The sequence below is a fragment of the Python bivittatus genome, unplaced genomic scaffold (assembly GCF_059951505.1).
Source record: "Python bivittatus isolate LINGU-HERP-01145 unplaced genomic scaffold, Pbiv_v1 ctg000840_np1212, whole genome shotgun sequence".
Taxonomy (NCBI): Eukaryota; Metazoa; Chordata; class Lepidosauria; order Squamata; family Pythonidae; genus Python; species Python bivittatus.
This window is the reverse complement of record NW_028277113.1, coordinates 16,949,690-16,975,629: the sequence shown is the minus strand read 5'-3', so window position 1 is coordinate 16,975,629 and position 25,940 is coordinate 16,949,690. Positions and strand designations below refer to the sequence as shown.

General features: G+C 35.4%; 1 protein-coding gene across 10 annotated transcripts in view; it reads right to left on the bottom strand.

Moving 5' to 3' along the window:
* Positions 1-25,940, bottom strand: part of ATXN1 (ataxin 1) — a 238,728-nt gene that overhangs the window by 195,383 nt on the left and 17,405 nt on the right. For 8 of the 10 annotated variants that reach the window (XM_088130940.1, XM_088130943.1, XM_088130946.1 and 5 more), the window contains exon 3: positions 12,924-13,001. The exons of the other annotated variants lie outside the window; for them this stretch is intronic. The gene's annotated coding sequence lies outside the window, so the exon portion shown is untranslated. The remainder of the gene's footprint in view (positions 1-12,923; positions 13,002-25,940) is intronic. 10 annotated transcript variants of the gene reach the window in all.

Sequence of the window (25,940 nt, the reverse complement as noted above, 5' to 3'; positions counted from 1 at the left end):
TGAACTGCCATTTTGTATAAATCAGAACAAACCTTTTAATAGCAAATATACAGTAACACTGATGTTAAATATATATTTCAGTTTTATTTACTATAAAATTTGCATAAGGACACATTTATTCCATCTCATTTCTGAATTAATTTCCAATTTTTAAAAAATCCACATTCATATGCAGTTTTGTACTTAGTTTTTCCAAATAAACTTTTTTTAGTAGGAAGGCTATACTGCAAAATACAAGGATTACAAAACAAGATAATTGCATTTCAGTTTTTTACATGAGTTCAAAAAGCACAGATGCAGGCAATTCACATTTGAAAAAAGAAAAACAAGCATATTTTGCCCTTCTACTTGTTATGATTCTCCAACCTTTTAGTCGGCACACTGGAATCTTCATAGCTACAAGAGCAGTAGGATCAAATAACTGCCATAGTGCAAATGGTTGGTCACAAAATGCAACTCTTCCAGAAAGCAAATCAATAAAACATGGAGAAAACAATAATAAGATCCAACGTCTAAACTTAAAATCCTTCTGTCCCAACTCTTGCTTCACAGAATGCAAACTGATTTTTACTCAGAATCAAATAACTTGGCCAAAAAAAAAAAAAAGTGGGGGGGAGAATATGAAGCAAAGGCTGGCTGAATCTAAAATTCTGTAACACCAATTTGCTTCACAAGGTGCAACACTCTTTTCACAGAACAAATACCCTGAAAAACAAACCAAAGCACCCATGCTACAAACACATACAAAACTCAGCAGGATACCACCTCTAAAGAATATATCTACAACCCCAAAGCAGATAAATCTGAAAAAGAATATGTACAAACCATACATATACACACCAAACTGACAAAGTCATATCATTAAAGAAACCCAATACACCACAGAGGGAGAGATAAAACACCCTGCTCACTTCCCATCTACCTCTGTAGGCCCTCAGAATGCTCTTTATCACTCCTTCTAATTGCCATTTTCCATCACCATTACCACCACTACCTCAGTTTACTTTTTTTTTAATGAGAAAAGGGCCAAGCTTCCAAATTAAATGTAGGACTATAGTCACTTAGTTCACCTAGTTCAAATAGTGGAAGGAAAGCAAAAATAATTTAAATGTCACTTTTTGAACTTCAAAAGAACTTCAGGCAAACAAATTCACTATATGATACATTAAACAAGTCCATTAAACAAGGACTCAGAATTGATTAACATAACATACAGCATTTAAAACCCTCAATTATTAACCAGAATGACTTTCATGTCAAAAATACCTTAGCCTTCCAATCAAACTATATCGACACACAATAGCCAGCATTTTTTTCCTGAAAGGATCTACAGAACTAGAAAAATTCAGAAAAATATATTCTCTTCTGAACTACAGATTTTTTTCCTCATTGGCTCCACAGTGCTTGAAGTTGCTAATTATTGTAGTAAATGTCTAGATTTCTCACTGACAGCTATATGCATTATTTCCAGTTATACTTTCCCATTCAGCCAACTTTGCTCTGATTCTTGTCACTTGAAGAGAAACACTTCAATATCAATAAAGGTCACAACAAACCTCATGTTTCTACTTCTTGCTCTTTGTTGTCCCTCAACTCTTAACTCTAGCTCTCTACAACAGCCTTCTACCAGCTTTCAGGCTATCTTTGATCATCTCCATTTACCAATCACAGGCAAATTAAGGGAAGGAGGAGCAAAGACAAGCACACTGCTAGTCCACTGCTATGGAAGGAAGGAGGAGGAAATGCTCACAAGAGGAAGACAACCATAGGCTCCAAAACCTAATTCCCCAATTTCCATATACTCTAGTCAGTTTCATTATCCGCAGTATTATCCTGAAATAGAACCTCCTTGAAAATCAAGGAGTACACATGCATGCAGACAAACTTGCATAAGCCGATTAATACTTAAGTCACAAGCTGCTAGACTTTCTAAGATTTAAATTAGCATAATTTTGGAGTATGTAAGTGATTTGTTTAAGCCAGGTGTACTATCAGCCTGTTAAGTGTTGACAAAATGGCACTGGCCTGTTCTCAAGTTGCCTTTTCCTGTATTGGTCTGTTATATCAACTAGACCAGACAACTTCTATTCTTTACGTGTATGGAAATTTCTTTTTTCCACGTTTTTCATCAACACTGCCCAAATAAGCTTCCTTCTGAAAATATTTCAATGGGAGTTTTAAGGCATGACTTATTTTTCCTTGTCCTTGTTTACAGATTAGATTGGCAGGTATGCTCAGGAAAGAAGCTCAGAACTTAACATAAGCAAAAAAAGCAATGCATTTGTTATATCAGATTAACTGGCAAGAAAGCTGAGAAAATATACTTCCTTACGTATGTTTTTTGTTTGTTAAAAATTACAGGTATGACAAGGGCATGCATAAAACAGCTAAACTTCATGGCCACAAAGGCTATGCCTATGAATTGACACTAACTAAACAGTAATCACCTAAACATAAACTCTCAATAAAGAAAATGCCTTTTCAAGGACATTTGACTAGGAAGACACTAACATTTATTCAACAAATAGATATTTCTCATAGTCACTTCCTTTCTCTTTTAGTTATGACTAAAAGCATAGTTCACTTTTTCTTCCTTAATATTAAGAAATGTGTGTTTTACTCACTAAACATATAGCTTCTTTAATACTATTTACTAAGCTCTAAAGACTGTTTCTCTCACACCCTGTTCTATTTTACATAAAATGCTTTGCTAACATAACTGAAACCAACTACAAACAATTGTACAACTTGACTGCTGCCTCATCTAGAGACTCTACCACTGCCACCACTGTTCATCAACAATGACATCCAAGTTGGACTACAATAATGTATTCTACTTGAGGCAGCTTTTAAAGACATTTCAAAAACTTAAAGTGTTTGTAGAAAGTAATCTTTTGACTGGAGAATTAGGTTATTTAAGTAACACTTACACTGCATTAATTGTACTGCATTTCCAAAGCTACTGCATTTTCAAAGACTCTTTAAAATGATGAAACCTCAACAAAGACCTGAACAATTTGGGATTGATAATTATCACAGTTTTTATTACAGTTGATATTTATTGTTGCATTGCTGCATATTGTGAGTTTCCTTAGGAGGGTTTACTACCTGAAAGGAAGATCTTAAAAAGTATTTAAGATAGATATTTTAGATTTCATACTCTCCAATTTCCAAGTAATAGATCAGGATATTGCAGGACATGATAGTAGGTAAGGATATTCCAGGCCATATGTAAATTCAAATAAAATGTAAACATCTAAGAAGTCATAATCTGAATGTGATAAACACCTTAGTATCACATACACCAGGAATCATCAGAGTCATCCACTGAAATTGCTTTCAAAATGGAGTTTGGTTCTGGAAACTGAAAACTAGCACTGTAAAAGGTCGATCTTCTGGACAGTGTAACAATACAATCCTCACTGCCTACCAGGCCTCTGTTAAGCATACTCACAGTTCTGAAATATATGCTTTGCACTTCTTTATATCTCAAGGTTCATTCACACATTGAAATTGAATCCTAGCAAGACAGAGTTGTAAAAAACGATCAGGCTTGGCAATGGCCCCTACTCTGGCTCTGGGCAAGTCACATTCCCCCTGAAGAAGCAGATCAAAGATTTGTAGATTCTCCTTGATTTAATGCTTCTACTTGAACAGCAGATGGAGGCTATGGTCATAGAACCCTTACCCCATTTCAGTCAGCATATCAGTTGCAGCCCTTTTTGGCATAGGAGGGACAGGTAATAATCACAGGTAACCTCAAGGCTGGATTACTGTAACTGGCTCTACTTGAAAGACTATTTGGAAACCTAAGCTGGTGGGTGAGACTATTTCAGCAGCGCTATAGCTATACTGTGGACACTGCACTGGGTGCTAGTATATACCTATACAATTCAAGACCTTGGTTTTATCTATAAAGCCCTGTATGGCTTGGGTCCATATTACATATGGGACCATCTTTAAGAGAGTCTTAAAGTTAGCTGACCCTATACAACCAACTCAGGAAGTGATGTTTTGTATCCCCTTCCCTTGAGAAGTTAAAAGGGCAGGGGCTCAGAAACAAGATTGTTCTGTGCCCTGTCAATCTTCAACTCTCTACCCCTTGGGAGTATAAGGGTGAGTACTCAACTCTCTACCCCGAGAGTACACAGGAGAGGTATAAAGGCGCTACCTCATGAGGCTTTGGAAGCCTAAGGCACTGATTGCCTTTTGTTCTTTTAAACTGATTGTTTTATATTTATCATATTTTTATCTGAGCTAGCTAGAGTTTGTGGAGTGGAGCAGTACAGAAAAGAGATAGACAGACAGTGTTTTGGACACATATATTCACTAAGCAGTTAAATCAAAGGGAGCAACTCATTTCTACTAATTTTAAGAGATCAAAAGCCTAGTAAATCTAATATAGTTTCATGAAAGTAACTGGTTCCTGCTTCCCTTGGGCTCTGAATTTGTACCACCTGCTGAAGTTAAGAATAATAGAGCAGATGCTCTGACTGGACAAAAAGAGACTTTTCCTTGCTTCCAGAAATGGGTTTCCATAAACAGGCTACAGACAGCAACTTTTCTTACCAGTCTACTTCTTAACATGTGACTTCAGCCATTTTATTGCAAGCTGCTTCCATCTACCCTAAATTACATATTATGGTATTTATATAAGTGCTTTGCATGAATGTTATGGACTGTACTCAAATGTCAGGCACATGGTTAGAAAAATAGGAATTTTACCCACTTATAGTTAAAACCAAAGACAACTTCTACATAGGGTTTTGTTTTGTTTGGCACAGTGGTCATTGTTTGTTCCACAAATTTTCAGTATCCTTGTTCTTGCCTCAACCTTTGAAGGATGGCATTAGGGCATATAAGGGGGATATCGGTATTATCAGTCCCCACTCCTCCAAACAAATGGCCCTACACAGGATATCTGGTTGAAGGGTCTAGGGTGCCAGCTGAGTTCAAGGGAACAGGCCAGACAATTCTAAATCCCAAGTGATAACAAAACAATGCTATCACCTCATAACAAACAAAATCATCAAAGTCTTGATATTCCTTGGGCTGGCCCTGGGATACTATATAGGAGGTGGAGTACTGATGACTGGATCTGCCCAATGTGCAAATCTATTCTAAGATGTAGCTAATAAAATAGTGACTAATCCAAAAATTATTAGATGCTTCTACCTGGTCTTGACTATATTCCGCATCAATGGTTGTAGGAATAACTTATTTCTAAGTTTATGCTATTAAGATTGCAGACTTTCTTGGTTTCGGAATAATCAATACCAACATGTGCATCAGCTTGAATATCTAGGATATAAAAAGGAACAAAAGCATAATGGCATGTGTTCCTAATCTACTATACTGTACTGAACATGAAACTGAAGTGCCAATTTTTTGCCATCAATGAACAAAACTAAAAAGATTTGTAGCAAGTGATATTGTGACAGCTTGGCTGTTCTCTAGAACACTGTTTAATGCAAGCAGCAGAACCAAGCCTTTCACTTTCTCATCTCCATGATATTTTTAAAGAATCAACCTAGGAACCCTGTGTCAATTTTTTTTTTGTAAGTCTCTACCAGGAAACTAGAAACCAATGGAAGGATATATTTATGCTTATAGAGAGAGTTCATCCAAGACAGGAGCAGTAATATAATTTTTCCCTATGCAAAAGTCACTATGAATGATTTGAACTCTTGGGGAAAAAACAACTTTGTACAATAGGATTTGTATTATTTGAGCAGAAATCCATCCACCCCCACAAGTCCTGCTGTGCTGCTTCATCTTGGTGGTAGAACTGGTGTTCCTGAGAGGGATGAGCGAAAAACATCAGGAGTATATGCCAAGAGTATATTTATCCATTTATTTATTTAATCAATTTGTGCCCATCTTCACACACTAGGGGCCGCAGGCCTAGGCCCAGAACCAGGTCTTTAAAGCTCCTGAAGGGCTTTAAAGGTGACAACCAGCACCTTGAATTGCACCCAGAAGGACACCAGCAATTAATGCAGCTCACAATGTAGTAGTGATTTTATTACCCATGCTGCCACATTCTGCACCAGTTGAAGCCTCCAAATGCTCTTCAAGAGCAACCCAATGTAGAGCACATTGTAGTAGCCCAGATGGGAGGTCACAAGGGCATAGGTTCCCAGCAGGGTCATCCAAGGTGTGAAGGTCATCCCAGCTGCCCAGCTAAAGCAAACAGGCACCTATATTGGGCAGAACCGATATACGGAGATGCTGGAGGTAGATGATCATTTTAGTGACAATGGCAAAGGCATCAATTCATACTGTGCAGAAGAAGGCAATGGTTAACCACTCCTGTATTTTTACCAAGAAAACCATCTGAATAAAAATTATAAAATGACTGATGATACAGTGCTGGATAATGGGCCCCTCAAGTTGGATGGCACTCAACATACTACTGAAGAAGAGTTAAGGATCTTTCAGAGTGCTAATAATGTTTATAATGTGGCTAGATTAAAGCCTTTTGGATGTCTAGTTGCTGATGTTGCCATATAGGAAAAGAAAATTTGAAGCTGCAAAGACAGATTTAGAGTAGGAACATGGAACATGAGAAGGAAAACTCAACACAGTGAAAGATGAAATGAAACAATGACAAATAGGTATCTTAGGCATTAGTGAATTGGGATGGGATGGGATCGGACACTTTCAGTCAGAAGACCCCACTGTTTATTACTCAGGACATGAAAAACAAAGAAGAAACTGTGTTGCTTTTATAGTTAGGAAGGGTATAGCAAGGACAGTATTTGTCTACAATGCAATCAATGGCCAAATAATATCAATTAGTCTTCATGGACAACTCTTTTAATATGACAATCATTCAAGTTCATGCTCCAACCATCAATGCAGAAGAAAAGGAGGCTGATGAGTTCTACAATCAAGTTCAATTTGAAATCGACAAAACATGGGGAAAAACGTGCTGCTTGTGACTGGAGACTGGAATGCCAAAGTTGGAAACATGAAAGAGGAAAATGTAGTTGGACTGTATGACTTAGGAAACCAAAATGAAGCAGGATACTGACTTATCAATTTTTGCCACTCCAATGATTTCTTCATTTTCACATTCACATTCACACTGTCTTCAAACAACCAAAACAATGCCTCTATACATAGACATCACCAGATGGAGCATATAGAAATCAAATTGACTATATCATTGGTAAAAGGAGGTGGAGGAGCTCAATTATAGCATCAAGACATGGCCAGGTGTTGACTGTGGAACAGATCATTAACTGCTCATGTGCAAGTTCCAAGTAAGCTAAAGAAGAAGAAAGCCAATCAGTTTCCACAATATGATCTTGGACATATATCCACCATTTTCAAGGAGAACATCAAGAATCAATTTGAAATCCTGAACCTTACTGACAGAGAACCAGATGACTTGTGGAATGAACTTAAAGAAGTCATTAAGGATGAATGTGAAAAGAGACTGCCAAAAATGAAGAAAAAGAAGAAAGCAAATTAGATGTCAGAACAAATTGTGGAAATTGTCAAGAAAAGAAAGGAAGCCAAAGTCAAGAAAGATAAAAATCTCAGAAAGAAACTTACAAATAGTTTCAGAGAGCTCTTAGAAGAGACAAGAAGCAATATTGTAACAACATTTATAAAGACATTGAAGATGGAAACAGGCATGGAACAACAAGCAAAGTCTTTCAAAAGATCTCTGAACTCAGAAGGAGGTTCCAATCTCAAATTGGTATACTAAAGGACGCCAATGGACAGAGAGTAACCAATTCAAAGGAAATCAAAGATGGAAGGTGTATACTGAAATACTGTACAGTAGAGACATAACAATCCAAGACACCTTAGAAGATATTCCCTACTTACAAGAAACTCTAGTACTAGAAAACAATGACTTGACAGCACATAATCAATCAATAATCAATGCATCCACAAATGAAATAACAACTTACTATATTTTAAAACTGTAAAACAGAAATAGCAGCATCTAAGTATTGTGCAAAAGATGATTAACAGAAATTGTGGAAACAGAATATTTGTTTTCTTCCACTTCCATTTTCTAACCTACAAAATACTCTCTAGTTTGTATGGGCAGATTTTTTCCAGTCATCAGATACTCAGCCTTTAAAATATCACTTTTTTGTAGTTTCATTTTGACTAGCATTTATTTCTGAAACTATCATATAAGACTGAGTGAGAAATTGCCAACCGGCATTATTCTAGCTAATTATACCTATATGCAGAAGGACAGTAAGAGTATGCTAATGTCTATATTCACATATATATATATTTCTTCCTAGTGTTTTTCCCACAGGTGCAGGGTCCGCTTTTTGGATCAACCAAGTGTTGATCCTTTGGTTGAGACAGGAATTGACCAACCAGCTTGTCACCCAAGCCTGACATTGCTATATTCACATATAATACTAAGCAATTATTTGTCATAGCATCTTGAACAAATCAGAGTCTATTCTGGAGATGAACAAAAAATCATATCTTGTTGCAGTGAATTGTTGAACTAGTACCTTTTTGTAGCAGTGAATAACTTCTTTATGTATCTGTGTGTCTATTTTCTGTTTATTGTGGCATGCAATGTTATGCTTCTATTTTTTTACAATATTTTGTGTATGAAGGATAGTTGATTGGGGACTTTTGTTTTTCTTGCTTTTTTTATGAGGAGATTGTTATTGAGTTTCTTTTCTTTTCTTTTCCGGATGGTCTGTTTGTTTGCCAGTATATTCTTTTGAGCACTACAAGTTTTCCCTATCAGCATCAGTATTTCACAGCAAAAGCCTTCTAGTCCAGCATTCTGTTGCCAAAGTCACCCACCAAGTGGTTACTGGAAGCCCACATAGCACACTTGAACACAATAGCTTTTCCTGCTTATGGCCCCCAGCAACTAGTTTCAGAAATATATACAGTGCATTCGGAAAGTATCCAGACCCCCTTCACTTTTTTCAATTTTGTTATGTTGCAACCTGATACTACAATCGTTCAAATTCACTTTTTCCCCCATTAATCTACACTCAGTACCCCATAATGACAAAGTGAAAACAGAATTTTAGAAATGTCTATAAATGTATTAAAAAGGAAATAGCAGGATTTAAGTATTCTGTGAAATTGTGCTCCAATGAAATTGGCATGTTTGTTCTATTACGTTAATGTAAATATCTGGCATGGCACTGGTATTCAGACTACTCAGTCTTGCAATCAGGAAGAAATTAACTATGGAAAGAAGACTGCTGGCATGGAGAGAAGATAAGCCAAGGGAAAAAGCAGGCAAGGACAGTTTAGCCCAAGTGCTGCTTTCTTTCAGAGCTCCTACTGTAAGTCTCCTCCTGCATGGGCTGGCTGGGACATAATGCCAAACCATAAATGTGCCAGGATTCAAAAGTCAGACATGAGAAACCACCTTTAAAACAAGCCAGTATTCATAACCCAGCATCAAACCATGGTTTTAATTATAACTTCTTGAGCTAAAATAAACCACATATTGTGCTTTTTTAATGGTTCAAATGTAAAAAATAGCAGATAGTGGATTACAAAATTAATTCTCTCTCTTATCACTCCAAAGTGCTTCATGTAAAGGAAAGTGTGATGCTGTTCTGTATTGAATTACATGGTGCATCATCTAGAAAAATTACTCAGCCTTCTACTTTATTCATACACACTTGGCAGAAGCCAACAGGACTTAATTTGCAAGCATATAGGGAAATAAAATAGAATCATATTAGCAGCTTACTGTCCTGTACAAACTTCAAAGATTATTATATTATTACATACCATGCCAGCAGATATGCCAGAAAAAAAAAACAGTATTTCCAGGGAAAACCAAACTTAATTATGAGGTTGTAGTGCTAATGAATTGCCAATGTCTCATAACAGTTTGACATGCGATCAATAGCTATCATTTGTTATATTATGCAGAAATCAGATACTTTTTCCATTTTTTCCATTTGTTTCTAAAAGCCCAATCCATGAAATACATTCTACTTGATTCAAAGCAAACTATAAAACATTATCAATATTTTTACATAACAATGAGTTTGATAACTTTAAACATTTTGTAAAACAGATGTACAAGTATTTTAAAAAGTTCATTTTCAACATAATATTCTATAATATTTAATTTAAAAAATGCAATATTATTGGTGGTTTATAGCTGACTTGTGCCTCTGCTAAAAAAAAAAAAAAAAAGAAGCAGATTGAACTTGATTTGTAAGCTCAGTAATATTCAAAAAGTCTAAGGTTGACAATCATGCCTGAAGCAAATTCTTTATAGGTAGTCCTTGACTTATGACCACAATTGAGACCAGAATTTCTGTCGCTAAGTGATGCAGTCATAAAGCAAGATGTCACATGACTGCATCATTTAACGACAGAAATCCTGGCAATCCCCGTTGCTGCTGTTAAGCCAATTTCACCAGTCATTAGCCAAGGACCCACCCCAATCCAAGCCATTCTGGGCTTGGTCCCTCCCAACCCTGAGCCTCAGTAACGTGTCCAACTCCCCCCATCCATCTCCCCCTCATCTCTTCCCTTTTGGCCGCCCTGCACCCTGCCTTGTAGGACGGCAAGCAGCCCCAGAACCATGCAGCTCTGGGGCTGCTTGCCACACCCCAGGAAGCCTCAGCTGCCACATCCCAGTCCCAGCTGCAGAAACCCTCACCATGCATTCCAAGCCCCCTTCCACCCTGCACTCCACCACCCCAGCTGACCTTCAGGGAGCCACGTGTAGGAAGCATTCACTGGAAAAGCTGAAGCGCCCAGGGTAGCATGGCTCCCTGAGCCAACCTCTGGCACTTTTCCATTGGGTGAAACCACTTCCTGCCTTCCCCATTGGCTGGCATTCTTATTTCCACTGGGCAGCTGTGCTGGGCAGCCACATGTAGGAAGTGTTCACTGGAGAAGCTGGAGCGCCTGGGGTAGCATGGCAGCCGCAGGCCCAAAAAGGAGACAGCAAAGGCAGCGAGGCACTTCTGCTTTGATTGGGCACAAAAGGTCGGTATAGGGAACTAGGGGAGAGAAGGCAGCTGGGCAAAAATATCCTTCAATATGTTCAATGTCAATATTTTGCTTCATTCTGTATTAGTAAGTCAAATTTAAGTGTTCTTCTCCTTTAATTGTAATCTTTAGTTCCTTCTGATTCCCTCTAGTGTTCAACCTCCAAAGTCTCATCTTATCATGTTTTTTTTTAAAGAGAATTCAAAACAAAAGCATTTTCCCATGGGAAGGATTCTTATAATTCCAAAATCTTATTTAAAATCCATCTGGACACTTAGTCCATTTGTAACTTTCCAAAATCAAAGTTCTAATCACCCTTTTGCTGTTTATTCCAAAATAAAAAAAATTAAGTCCTTAAACTTGTATTTAAAACTTATTTTGCTAAGGACTGAAGGAAACTCACTCAGTGCTATAAAACTTGTCAATCCAAAGGTTCCTAATAGCTGAAAAGCAGTTAACAAGCAATTTCTGAAAGTAATTAGAAAAGGAAGTATGCAAACGCAGTGTCCTTTTGAAGGCACTGACCATGGGTTGAACAAAAAGATTGCTATTCCCTTATCTCCCAGAGCTCTAAACCCACTGGAGACCACTGTCTTGCAATCTCCTCGTGAGGAGCAACTGTATGGAACACCTGTGGGCAATCTCAAGTCCTCTCCTTGTCCAGAGGGGAATTACGAAGAGCCTGTCTACTTGCCAGCTCTTCATTCCACAGTCACCAACTCTGTTTTTAGTGGAACGGTCTTCAGTTTGCCATTTTTTCCCCAAAGTCCAATTGTTCAACAACTTAAACCTCTCAAATACCAACCGATTAGAAAATGGTATGCAAGTTTCAATGGTTGTAAAGATTTTCTCTTTGAAATGTCATGAACAATGAATTACAGCGGGTGACCAAATTAAGGCTCTTAAATGTCCTTCTAATGTCCAGCAGAAGATGGTCCCATTTCTCAGAGTAATAGCACTGCAACGATGCAAGTGTAGAAAACAAATCCCATTCTTTACACCATCATTGCTACGGAACAGGATCTAACTTGTTTGTTGGATTCACTTCATGTTTATACTAGCATTCCAGTTATTACCCATCTGCTTCAGTGCTACTAGGTTTCTGATGAACAAAGAAGCCAAACAAGTCTTATCAAGAGAAAGAGAACAGTCACAAGTGGCCACATCAATCACCTGAGTTTCCTCCACAACAGCAGAATGAACAGGCACTAACAGAAGCACAAACCCTACAAGGTAGAAATCCTCTCAGAGCTTTCAAGAATCAAGGCAGGTCAACTACCACAGACACATTATTTTTACTGATTTCATACCTCTAAATACAGAAGCAAGCCTATACTCATCAGGAAGTGACAGGGGTGCACACACAATTTCATCTGTTAAGAAGTCTTTATAACTCTGGATTGGGCCATTCTGAGTGTTCAGGCAGTGATCTGACCTCAAAGCAGGATCATTTTAAGTTCTACTTGCAAAAAAATTATAATGGGTCCTTATTAAGTTTGTGCCACATCCAGAATAGTCAGAATTGCTTGTTTCAAAACATTCCATGATAGTCTGGAGCATTTTGCACCCTTCTAGAAAATATTAAATATAGGGTATAGTTGCTCCATGTCATACTGAGATCACACCATACGTACTTGAGCAATCAGTGACATACCTTTTCTTTCATACTAAAATCCATAAAAACTCATGAGAAAAAACTGCCTGTCCTTAGATACCACTCTACTTACTTATAAAGATGAACTATTGAAAAGCATTCACATTATCTTTAGGAGCGCAGTTTTTCTACTTTTTTTTTTTTTTTTTTTTACATTTCTGAGTTACAATGTGAGATTCTGAAACATTTATCTTTCTTTTTTGACAAAAATCATTTGGGAATTAAAACTAATATTAGTAAATCTATGACTGAAAAGTTTAAACAGAACATTTAAACAAAACATTTTACTTACTGAATATAAAGTTGTCCTACTTTCATTTAATAAAAAGTCTTCTTAGGCCTCAAATATCCACTTTTGTGCTACAGTTTTCTGTCAAGAGATAAGACATTTATCATCTTCATGAAGTTCAAAAAATGTAATTATAAAGGCATATGTAAAAGAGAAAGAGTGCATATACACACACAGTTGAACTATTCAGTTTTTAAAATAATCAGGAAGTGGTCAATCATCCATTTAATTCAGAACTCTCTTAAGCTTTTTAACTGACTTGAGATTGTGACTGATATATTTGATGAAATTACATAAATACTCTTAATATGGTTCTTGTTATTTATAAGTGATAAACAAAGCTATACAGACTGAAATATGTTGGCAACCAGAAATGGGAAGCAAGCTGTAATTTCCAGCAGCAGACTTAATTGAGGTTTACAGTCATTACTCACAGCCGTCTTCCATATTTGCTTTTTTAACTGTTCCCCCACCCAGATTATAATCTCATTCTATATATACTATCATTGAGAGATAATACATTAGATGTAGCAATATTCCCTAGTAAATATGAAAAAGAACTAAAAAAAACAGTACCTCAATAGATTTTTTTCTTATTTGGTTGAATCAAGAATGAAGTGATCATTCATTGATTCATACAGAATGTTTTTAATCTCTACTGTATATAATGGTGATATACTCTGGTCCAAACATATATTAATGCAATAAACATACATTTTTAAGAACTTCTAAATAAGTTGCAATGTATTATAAAATAACTGCTTTATGGTTGTTTTCATGTATTACCTGATAAGACAGTGTGTTACTGTCCTGAAAAAAAATCACCCTGCTACCTAATTCATTTTACCTAAAAAAATATGTTACCTTAAAAATTCTAGTTTTAGATTTTTTTTTTTAATTTTTCATTGCAACAATAAACCACATTTTAGTTTTTAAACTTACAAACAACAGATAGGAATGGGAATAAAGCCTTCTGGAATGTAGTAATTTAAAATTTAGGACTTTGTAGATCAAAGACTGCAGAACCTAACTGGCACATAAAAACAAACAAGGAGGATGTCAATATTTTATTAAGAACTGCAATATCTTGCCTATCTAATTTGAAACCTGACTTGTAATTACTGACTTTATATAAGATGAATCCTAGGAATCCATAATACAGTTGTTGTTGTTTTTATGTTTTGAAATGATGTTGACATACAGCCATAGAGCAAAGTTTTCTATTTAAAAAATGCTATGGATTAAGGAGGACTCACACAACCACAGAAGTCATAACATAGCAAACTGCGCTCTGATCCTATCTTGGAACGGTCATAGTCAACTTCCTATAAACCATGCAAAGATTCAATTCCTGATATGAACTTCCTTAAAACCACTTAACTGTTAGCACTTTGCTCCACCTCAATATTTTCAAACCACTATCCTTTTATTTCCTTTCTAATAAAAAAAATATACAGATTTTTATATAATCTGAACAGAAATGTACCAGCTGGAAGTGCACTGAAAATTTCAGTTCACAGACTGATATTAACTGAAAAACAGTTAAATAGCTGAAAGTATTAAAGCTGTGCAATATGTTCGGAAGAGGTGCTTTGCAATGTATGAAAGTGCACATGAAATACCTATTTTTAAAACTTTAAAACAGCCACATCAGCCTCATACAACTGATTCAAAAGCTGTTCCCAGGAGTTTCTGCAATTGTGTGCATGTCTAAAATGCTGGGCACAGCTTCTGAAGCAGCTGTGTAAGTCTGTAAAAATGTGCCTGTTTTAATGGTTCCTCACCCCCCCAAAGAGAAAGAGAGAGATGCTTCATATCTGCTCTTGCGCGTTCTGAAGTATTTATTTTGAAGACTTGTATGGCCATAGATCAGTGTTTCTCAACTTTGGCAACTTTAAGATTCATGGACTTCAACTCCCAGAATCCCCCAGCCAGCATCTTAAAGTTGTCAAGGTTGAGAAATGCTTCTCTAGATAGTAACAATAAGTAGTGCCAATACCCCAATGCTTTAGTTACAAAATATCCTAAGAAACATAATAAAAGGCAAAATTCAATATCCTGTTTTCAAAATAACATAAACTACCTACGTTATTACAGCATAAACACTACATTTTCTGTCATAATTTCTAAGATAGTTCTCTGTCGTCTTGCTAAAAATGTATACTGAAAGGGAAAAACAGAGAATTCAAGCACAGCAACGTTACACTACAATATATTTTTATTTTATGCTTTCAAGCTTAATTTTATTTAATGAGGAAAAGCAGAGTGTTTCATAGCCCAAGAAAATGTTTTCTGCACTCACGCTATCTCACCCCACCACTGTACTCCCACAGTAGTTTCAGTATTACTTCAGTTCCGTTAACATTCACACACAGCTCAGCTAATATCCGACCACTCTTGGCTTTGCATTCATCTGACCTCAATATAAGTTGTTTGTTCAAAAAAATGATACTGCTTTGCAATGAATGAGAATAGGTTATACAACATGTTACATTTATAAAATAACCCTATTATTAACTAGAAAGCCGCTAAGCTTTAAGTCTATTTAACCTAAGATAAATCCACCCTAAGTCATTTACCTAAGAGTTACACAATAATTTCTCTGAAAAATTTCATGATAATAAGAAAATTCTTTTTCCACAGGTAAAATTAGAAATAATCACTAAAAAAGTCTTTCATTTATATTCTTCAAAGATGCACATAATACCAGCTGAGCAATATAAAAAGCTTGGATTCTACAATGATCTGAATACCTGCTTCAGTGGCGGTTTTTTGCCTGGAGCAGTATACCTTTTTCCAAGAGCAAAATCATTTAGGCACTTATTCTTGACTCCATCATATTCTGTAAGCCAACATTTAAGCATTCAGAAAAAAAAAATGTATTTGGCATAAGGGAAAAATGAAAAGATGGAAAGATGAAAGCCTTCTATATTGCAACCTTAAAAAGTTTTAAAACAAGCAAACCCTCCTATAATACTAGAGATTTGCTAGGGATTAGATGGGAAAAGTGTATGTATGGACCCATATGCACAATCATGGGAAAGACCTACGGCAAGTTCATTCATTGTAAAATACCACAGGTAAGCATAAAGTTTGTGAACAACATAAATGTATACATTCCACTGCCAAATTAAACTGCAGCTGAAGTAATAATCCAAAACTAAATATTTTGATTACTGCATAATTCAGAACCAGCATAACAATCTCTATCAGTTATTACAAACTCACTCTGCGGTAGACAAACTTGTGCCCTCCAGTTGTTTTGCTTAGAATCCCCATAATCCCTTGCCACTGGAAATGTTGGGTAGGGTTTATGAAAACTGAAATCTAAAACATCTGGACAGCACAAGTTTGCTTTTCTGAATCACAGAAAACTTTTCTAGAGCCAAGTTTTGTATCGAAGAGCTAACATCTGTCACTAGCCCCATTCAGTTTCTTTCTTAATCTGAACATTTTGCATATCATTGTTTTTCTATTTTGTGAATGTAATGACTAAAAAAGTCCACCATCATAGAGAGAAATATAGTAATTACAAATTTAAAGGTTTCTTTATTAAAGTAATACAAACAGGCTCTAAGAAAAAGAAATATTGCCTACTTTGAGGAAAGTAGGATATGCTTGGAGTCCCATACTACAGGCTTCAGAAATGTATCAGTTTCCAAATATGGTCCATTTCATCATCCACCCTAAAACTGAATACCTAGATCTGTTCAAGGGTAGATTTTCTATTCTATTCCAGTGTCTCCAGAAATGCCAAATGACTGTAGCTAAGCATGGCTTCTCAACAACCCAGCACTCAATGTCATCTCAGAAGAACATCTGACATGTTTTGCAATGTCAAGTTGTTGAAACTCCATCATGGAAATTCTTATGGCCTGGTAGTCTGTGTCCCATAATCAGGTTAGAAAGAGACATCTTTCAAACAAAACAAAACAAAAACAAAAAAAACAATTGTTAGAATACTGGACAAACTTGGTAAATAGCTAATCAAAGAAATCAACCTTAGAAAGAATGTATTTTTTCCCATTTATATCCAACCTATGGCCTTCAAAGTCCACAGGAACTGAATGCATTATTTGAGATGAACCTTCTGGAGCCATTTTTTACAAGGATTAATTACACCATAGATGAAAGACAAAAAAGTCACAGCCTTCTCCATAAATCATGTTACAAGCCGAAAGAGGAATAATTTGAAACCTCATTGGCTATCACCTTCTACCAAAAGCTCCAGTAAATGATGCTTATGATAAGCTACCACTGCCTGCCACACCATAGTCTGTTCATCTGGGAGGTTTTTTGTCCTCCCTTCCCATCATGCTAGACAGGCACAAAAAATGAAACAAGACAATTTTCATTCCCAACTATAATGCAGTAACAGGTCACCATAACACCTCTCTCAGAAGGAAAAAAAACATGAGCCTGGACAGTGAGTTAAGTTCAAAGTTAATGTTACTGAATACTTATGATCTTGTAGAACACTCCATGATAAAACAAAACTTCCCAAAATGTCTACTGAAGTAATCATCTCAATTTTTTGCAGCAAAGAAATATGTGGCCCCTTACCAATTTTATTATCATATAAGCTTTCATGGATCATATCCACTTTACCCAAAAGAAATATACTGCAAAATTACACACAGGAATTTTTAAAAAATATGTATACATAAGATAAATTGCATAATAGGCAATTCTTACAAGAAGAAAATTGTGCTGTTATAAATAGCATAATCTGAACTTATAGATATGCTGGTATTCTTAAAGTAAGAGTATCTGGAACTCAATTACAGATAAAAGGAGGGGCTCAAGAGTGCAAGATATATTGTTGCAGGCAAAACCTATCTTCTACTCTTTTACCTAAAAGCATGCATGTTATAAAGAAGTACATTCCATTTACTAGGGTAACATTTTAGTTCCAACATCCATCCATCCATACAGCTCTATTAGTCTCCAATTTGGGCTGTTGAAATCCATTCACCAAGTTTCTTAATAAATACAAATGTTAAGAGTTCTGCCCGTTTACCTGTGTTTCTTCTTCATTTTTCATAGGTACCCTTCCAATTACTGAAAAGTTTGTTTTACCAACATTATATTAGGAGTAAAGAAACACTGAACAAAGGGATAAGATGATATGGATTGAGTGATGTAACCTAACAAAACAATTTATACCTGGCCTTTCTCTGGTTAGATCATTCTCAGCTACTATTTGAAATACCATCTTTACAGCATAATAGTGGAAATGTCTTCTGACAATTCTAAAGTCTGCTCCAACCTTAAAATTATTTGCTGCCACACAAGAACTTATGTCATATTTATAATGGACTAGACCTGTAGCCTCCTTACCTGGCTTTCTGATGATTGACAGAAGGGAACTTTGTGAGTCACTGAACAAATATATTTCTTTAAATATTTTTATGCATTATGGTCATAATAAAAAGTATTTGTCAGTACTGTTATTTTGTGTGTACAGGCATCTTTGAGTCCGTCTTGATTCCTGGCAACTGCCTGGACAAATCCTTGCAGTTTTCTTGACAATATTTTGGAAGTGGTTTGCCACTGCTGCTTCCTAGGGCTGAGAAAGGGTGCCTGGCCCAAGGTCACCCAGCTGGCTTCCATGCCTAAGACAGGGCTAGAACTGATGTTTATAATGATAATGATCTATTCCACATTAAAAGCTGTAACATACAGTTGTATTTTCTCCATATAATATATCCTATGGCACATTCAGTTCCTGAGAACAAGATAAGCTTCTAAATTGTTGAATGGCATACTTTACTGCTTTACCACAAATACCTATAGTTTTAAATTAGTATGCTTAAAGCTTGCAAAATTAACTTTATGCAGAATTGTCTTATCATATATTTCCATCGCACTTTATTGGGTTTTTCACTAGTTGCAAAAATATAAAAGCCATATCATAATTAGAACTGGAGGTTAAAAGTAACCAATTTGGTTAGATGCAGCACAAAAGAAAATACGTATTTACCTAGCAAGCAAGCAATATTCATTTGAAATTACCTTCCTTTTTAAAATATATTTTTACCAGAGGAAAAATAATGTTTTACAATGAATTATATGACCAGGTTAGAATCTTACTATCCTTCCTGATTATCCCATGGGATTTTTTTTTAATGACATAAGCCTAGAAAGTATCCCCCCTCCTCCTCAAATTCTGTAATCACAGCCTCTCCAAATTTTTGGGAACTGCAACCCCCATCGTCTTTCACCAAAAGCCATACAGGGTAGACATGAGAAGGGCTGGAGCTTCCCATTCAAAAGTCCAGAGAGAAAAAGTAACCCCAATCAGCTTTTGTAGATTTGGCAGAATGTATTTAACCCACACTCATCTCCAGAAGGCATTCAAAGACTTTAAACTTACCTGGGCTAAGTTAAAGTTCATTTGAATAAAAAGTAAAAAATATATATATACCTACATATAAAATCTACTGTGTCATTTAACTTTACTCATTTCTCAAAAGAAATAAATTCAAATAAAAGTACAAATGAAAGAAATAAACTTCTACCTCTGCCCTTACAGCTATACAGCCTATGCATTAAAAAAAAGGTATAGTTCTAGTTCTGTACATTTTTTATATTTTTATTACAATTAACCTTTAAAAAAAACACTCCCTTATTTCTAGGTCTTGCCCAGCATTTCTTTGTGTTAAAAAGGCTTTGATAATAGTATTGGTATTTAAATGTCAACTATGTGAAGAATACATTTTCTGTGCAGTCTAAAGTATTTGGAGCAATTTTGGGTGAAATATTAATATTGCTAAGGAGTTCTACTTTCAACACCCCTGACTGTAAGAAAAGGAGGTTTAAAACATCTATATTAAAATTTCTCTTTAGTCAATTTTGCTTGCAGTTTTATAACAGTTCTTTCACATTCCTGTAAAATGGTTATTCTGGTTTCCAGGTACAATATTTTTTGAAATTCTTATAGAATACTATTTTAAACGATACAGCAGTTGGTTTTGTCTATTATATTTGTTTCATATCTATCACTCTATCTGCTAAGGAATGACATGTCATAGCTACTCTAAGGTGTTGAGATATTATTACATAGATTCCATTCCACATTCTTTTAACAAGGCTGTGTTCAGTTCCAGTCCTGTGTATATCAAACATACTTGGCGATCTCCCACCTTTGCAGTACATAATAAGAAACCTTCAAACATATTTCTTAGTTCTTCAACAAAAACTATTTTAAAAGTGTACATCAGAAAACGAGTAACTGGAATAATATACAGACTTAGGAAAAGGCTTATGGTATTTAAATACAAAACACTTTGTTAAACAAACACACACTATTACTTCTGCAAGATGCTTTCTTCAGTTGGGCTTGTTATATATTGTATAGGCTCTAATGATCTGCTAACTGACCAAAAGGATGCCAGATTTAGGACAGACCTCTATCAGTAGGATAGCTTATTTAATTTTAAAAAGTTCAAGGCATTTTCCAGCATTACACCAAGTTGCAAGTTCCTGAAAGCCAACTGTTGCCATTTGAATGTATTTTTTTTAATTTTCCATCTTCCCTGAAGAAAGTGATACTATAAAAATAAGTGAAACTATCTATAAGCAAAGTATTATCAAATGAAGAATGCAGTAAAACTGGAAAGATACTTTTTCCATTAATTTACATCAATGTTTGTAATTGCACAGTCCAGAGGTAAACAGAACATTCTAGAGCTCTCTAGAACATTCTATTCCTGGATTGATCAATTTTGCACATCCCTGCTACTGAATGTCAAGACTTTGGTTTTGTTTAAATTGAAAACTGAAATATCTTTCATAGAGATCTACTCCAAATTTCCAATTTTACAAAGTGTCCCACTTCCTTTTTAAAGCAATTTGAAGGAGTGCCCTTATAAAAGAATATTTTACTGTGTGGGTGGGGTTGAACAGTATCTATAGCATAAAAACAACACTACTCCTTAAGAAAAGGGTCTTTAAAAATGAACATTAACAGAAAACAAATAATCTAGCTCTTAAATCTGTTTAAAACAAATGGTAAACAGCCAAAGAAAGGCCCATATAGGCCAAGCATTCAATATTTCCTGCATTTCCAATCAAACAAGACACAGCTTACAAAAATCGCTAAGGCTAGGATTTATATGATCCAGAAGAGGCAATCTTATTCCTCAGTCTATTATGTAACTAAAGCTGTCACCTCAAATGCAGTGCCTGCATATAAAAGAGAGTCCCCATCAGCAAATAAAAATACTAGTATCATAAGTAAACCTATTATTAAATATAACAGGTATAAAAATCATTCTAAAGAATAAACCATCACAAGCGCCTTGTACTCTCCATGTAAGCTTCATCCCATTAAGTCTGATGTTTCACAAACCTCAATCACCTTGCTTAATCTGATGACCTTCAGATGTGTTAGACCAATTCCCACAATCCTTCAATCTTCAATTTCTTCCAAGTATTGTCACACTCAATTTTTCATGATTATTAATGTTACCGTTCAACATAGCAGTACTGCACCCAGTTCAGGAAAGCTGATATAGTGTCTGCTGTCATTTAACCTAGCATAATTCCTTTAAATGCTCTTCCCAAATGAGGCATTATCAAAGACAAAGCAGCTGTACTTTTCAAAAATCTGTAATGAAAAAAGCAGTTGAATTTTACCTACTTTCATGTTAAAAACAAGCAGATGTGGAAAAGGATCAAGACTGAAACAGAAGAAGAAGGGCCAGTTAGAAGCAATATTTTTAAAAATATCTCTACATTTCAGATGATTAAGCTATATAATTTTCTCATGAGTAAAGGGGGCAGGGTTCCTGGAATGAAATCAATTTCAGACACTCAAACTGTAGAGACTTTGAATTCATTTATGTAATCAATTTAAAAAAGCACACACACAACATTCTGAGAAATGCTGACAGTTTTAAAGATCTTTCAGCTGACAAACCCAAGGAAAAAGGGATATAACTCACTACAAAAGTAATGGTCTGGACAAAAGCAAAGTTTGGCTGTAGTACATAGTAACATTCCTGCAAATAAAAATCTCAGTGGAGGATAGTACTTTGTAAGCAGCAAGATACCAAATGTGGAAGCAAAGTGGAAGGGCAGTAAGATTTCTATTCATGAGTTCTTCTCACTCCTGCATAGATTATGTTAAATGAAAACTTGTGTTTGTGTGGCCCAAAGAGAAAGAGAGAGAAAAAAATACATTCATGGCCAGGTAATTATTCTTTCCAAACCACAAAATGTAACTGCAAAGCCTGTGTCTATTCTATTTATGAGAACAGCTGATTCCCAAAGGAAAAGATGGTTCAGCAGAGAGTCAACATTAACCCGCACCAGTCTTTATAACTCAAGACCTCCAAAACTGTGTGTGTTCCTAATATGTAAGAATATAGTTTCCATTCTCCCAAACCATTCTACTCTTCAGGGATGGTAGCATTTGTAGTTCAATACTGTTAGGCTTTTATGAACAATTGCTGTAAATGTACAAAAAAAATAATCCAGCTTCTGACAATTAACTATTATTATCCTAAAGATATATAAAACAACTAAATGAAGATAAAAAGCATAAGGCTTTGGTAGGTGCAACATACTGTACTTCACTAAAAAAATTTGTTAGGATATAACTGTTAAATTAAAACTTATTTTAAACAGCACTAAGCACTTTTCAGTATGCCTAGCTGTTATACCTGAAGTATCACTAGGTTTTCATTTCTCCCATTCCTTTCCTCTAAATACCATTCTACACGAGTTGAACTTCTGAAGGGAAGACACTGACTGATAATGTTTGCATGACTTTTTCTGTGTGTCTTTCAGTTATTTAAAGTATACTTTTGACAACAACTACAATTTCAAATATACAAAGTAATTTGTTACTAGTGTCTTCCAGCATGTTTTACTTCCATTTTAATACTTCCAGCCCAACATGTGAATTTGGTGGGGTAACTGACTACAGATGATTCTATTCCTTCTAATAGTAAGGTTTAATTTTTGTGAAGATCAGAGAACCAAGTTGTTAACAACATCTACGTTTCTTAAAATTATATATAGCTAAGATTTTTCTCAATCACACAGGTCTCAGATTATTATTATCTGGAAGTCCTACCGTCATTAGTGTATTATTTATACATTGAGGAGCATATATATATACAGCTAAGCAGTACAGCCCCAAGCCACTTGCCTTGTCCTCCTAAGAAAAGAGCATCAGAAAGAGTATAGTTACATTACTATATAATGTACATGGAATTACAGCTCCAGTAATTTCTTCCACTAAAATTATGCATATAAATAATGCAGAAGAAAATTACAGAGGTCTTACTCTTTTACTTATCATAGAAAGTTTAATGAATATAGCTGAATCAGAGCAAAATTGCTTTATTTTCTTATGCATGCAAATTGGGGATTGTTCAGGAGACAAAAGTTCATTTACAGAGAAGCATTATGTTAACTGGGTTTCAATTTAAATTTGCTAAGTAGAACGTGATTCTAGGATTGTGCAGCACTTTGGAATCACTTTCAAAAAGGGTTTTCAGAGCTTGTGGAGATGTAAATATAGTACTTGTCTGCAACACCTTAAAGCAGCTGCATCTTTTCCCAGGACTGCAGAACTGCTACACGATCCAAGGAAAAGATGCAGTTGCTTTAAGGAGTTACACACAGGCCCTATGTTCACAGTCCTACACATGCCAAAGGGCCTTTGGGGAATTGAACCTGAAATACTATACAGCCCTACATGTCTCCTAAGCAATTATAGTCTTTTAGAAACACAGAAAATTAGGCATTAGAACACCATAAACTGATATCACTGAAAGGCTAGATTTGGAAAAAAGTGTGAATACATCATTTCAATGCTGTAATATGTGTTAAAGAACATACTTGAGTGAAGTTAAGCTTAATATTAGCTCCCAAAATTTCCCAATTAATCTCACCATATGCTTTGACATCTTTTCAGTAATATGTATACTATGATGGTGCCATAGAAGGATTGAAAAGGCAGAATACTTAAAAGACTTGTACAATATACATATTTAACAGGTTAAAATAACCGTGCTTGCCACTATAACTACAAAGTAATAGTTGTTTAAATAGAATATACATAAGCCTTAACAAAATTTGAAACTAACAAAATTATATAACTGACATCCAGATTATAAAGAAGTTCTGAGATAAAAATGAGATGAGGAAAATGTTTAGAATGACAGTATCCAATAAGCAATGGAAGTGCATTTATCTGAAAGGTCCAAAATAATATATGGAAGTTATCACAAGGGGGAACTCAGCTTATACATTTCTTATTGAATCACGTTATAGATTACAAAGGATGCTTTGGTATCTACCACACTGTGATTAGATCATTAAAACTTTAGCCTGATAAATAGACATATGAAGGCAAAGGTTTTTTCGATTGATATAATTACAATTATAGAATATAAATTATCAATAATTCACTATATTTACTATTAGGAATCACCAAAAGTATGAATGCCATATAAACATTAATACAAATTTGCAAATATGGCCCAAGACTGGGGAAAAAAAAGTCGAACCGTCCCACCTGGGCTGGCAGACAAGGCATGTTATGGATCCCATCAGTGAGAGAATGTCAACTGGTAGGTCCCAGGAGGAGAGCCTTCTCTGTCATTGCCCCTGCCCAGTGGAATATTCTCCCCCCAGAGGTGAGGCAGGCCCCTACCCTCTCAGTTTTCCAGAAGGAATTGAAGACCTGGCTCTGCCAACTTTCATGGGGTGAGAGGAGATACAACCAACCCTGGGGGTGGCTGATACCTTGAAGACGCTCCCCGAGTTTATTAATACCTAACTAACATCAGTCTCTTGGAAGTATTATATACTGTAGGAATCTTGTTGTTGTAATGTGTTTTAATTAATTAATATTTATTTTAATTAATATTTATTCTGTTTTACTGTAAACCGCCCAGAATCGCTCTGCAGTGAGATAGGCAGTGACAAATTTGAAATATAAATAAAAAAATACCAGTAACAACATTTAAGAGATTTGAAAAGGAATAGAATCACACTTTTTTATTTAAAGAACATTTAGAATGACTAAATTATATGATTCTTTAGGGAAAAAAACATTTAAAATCTGAGAGACAATCATTATAGGAATATAGATAAAGAAATGTTGAAGATGGTTCAAGTAGTAGAAAATTATGTACTGAAAACTGTAAATACTTTTAAAAAGCCAAAGACCACATTTGACTTCACAGTTGCTTTTATTCTGAAGTGTTGTACTAATATTATATCTTTTGGAATTGCCTAGTAAGTTTTTCTTTTGTGTCATTTATAAAAATTTAAAGAAAAACAGAACACAAAAAACAGTTTCCATTTGAAACTGCACAGAACCCAACACCACAGAAACAGTAAATGCTACAACTAAGCTAATCTGATGGTCAATAAAATTAATTTACAATGTCTGAGACCACTTTTATTCCAATGTTATTAAGGTTCTTACAAAAGTAGGCAGTTTACATGGCTGCATACACTGCTACCTACAGGAAGAATGCATCTAGCCATAAAGCACAGTCCTGTAAGGTACATAAATGTATCTTCAAGTTGAACCCTATGCTTACCAAGATCATCTAAGAAGGTTTGCCTACAGTTACCACAAGCTCATCTGATAGCAATTTGGGGTCAAATCATATCCTTTACCACCCAACCTCCTAGAAATACACTCTCTGCATAGTTGAAGGGCCTAACATCTTTATTAGCTTTTAAAAAGGCCCTTAAAACATATTTTTGTACAAGCTGTTAACTGCTAATTTTAACTGTTTAGATGTTTTCCTTTTTTTTAACATCTTGATTTTAAATATTTTTACTGTAAATTGCTGAATGTTCAACAGTCAATATATTAACCTGTTTATAAAACATATGAATAAAATGCATAATCCTTAAACACTACAGATAATATTGCTAGGCCCTACAGACATCAGTCTATTATGCGAATTTGCCCATTCAAATACACCTCAGGTTTTAAACAAGCTTTGAGTTCAGATGTCAACAATACATCCAATGGGACATTTC